Raw genomic sequence first — 1004 nt, 5'->3', positions numbered from 1 at the left:
TTTTTTTTAAAGCTCTTTATGTTCTGTATTATTCAACAAAGACAAGCTATAAATCATTGTATAGTATGACCAACACACTATTAGATAGATTAAACATAAATGTTCTTTTCTGTAGGCCAGGCCTATATGTTACATTGAAATTAGGTGATGCATGAATTGATATGAATGACCTTTTTATTTAACAACTACAATCACAGTAGTATATTGACTGATTTGTTGAACTTTCAACCTTGTAAGCATGTAATAATTATGACAACATAAAGCACTGACAAATAAGTCTGGTGTAAACATTAATATGAAAGTCAGTAACAAATCACACAAAGTAAAGTAGATTGCAGAAATATAAAAACAAATCTGTTGCTTTACCACACTACTTTAGGTAATTCAAAGTCACTGTAATAAACATATGTAAACATGTGGACTGCACTAAACACTGTCTGTTAACTTTAGACCAGTGGTTCTCAAACTTTTTTGGTTGCGCCCCCCTCAGACTACCAAATAATTTCACTAAACATTATGAAAAATTAATGCTTTTTTTAATTAAAAAAAAACCAAACATTGAAAACATTGAAAAATTGCATAGAGAGAATAACTGTTATTATTGTTATTATTATTATTATTCTCTATTTATTTTTTCACCAACGACATTAAACACTGCGTCTACACCGGACGTGAGCAGCAAAACACAGTAGAACCCATTATAATCAGTGACGCTGTCTGCGCTGGATGCGGCGTGGCGCGACATGACAAAACCCGACATTAAACTGATGCCTTGTTCTATTTATGACGTACTGACACAAAGTTAAAATGATTTGCAATGGTCGCTTTGTCACGTCCACTGCCTCGTCATATTTTCTGCATTTAGCTTTTGAATGACCATCTATCCATCTATCTATGTTGTTTCTATAATTTAAAACACATCTACATAATCCATTATACATTATTAATAACACAACTAAAGGCCAAATTTGTGAACAAACTTTGACATTGGCTTGAAAAGCCTG

This window comes from Sinocyclocheilus rhinocerous, unplaced genomic scaffold, assembly GCF_001515625.1.
Source record: "Sinocyclocheilus rhinocerous isolate Xijiao unplaced genomic scaffold, SAMN03320098_v1.1 scaffold3581, whole genome shotgun sequence".
NCBI lineage: Eukaryota > Metazoa > Chordata > Actinopteri > Cypriniformes > Cyprinidae > Sinocyclocheilus > Sinocyclocheilus rhinocerous.
The sequence above is the reverse complement of the archived record's forward strand: the minus strand, read 5'-3'. Positions refer to the sequence as shown.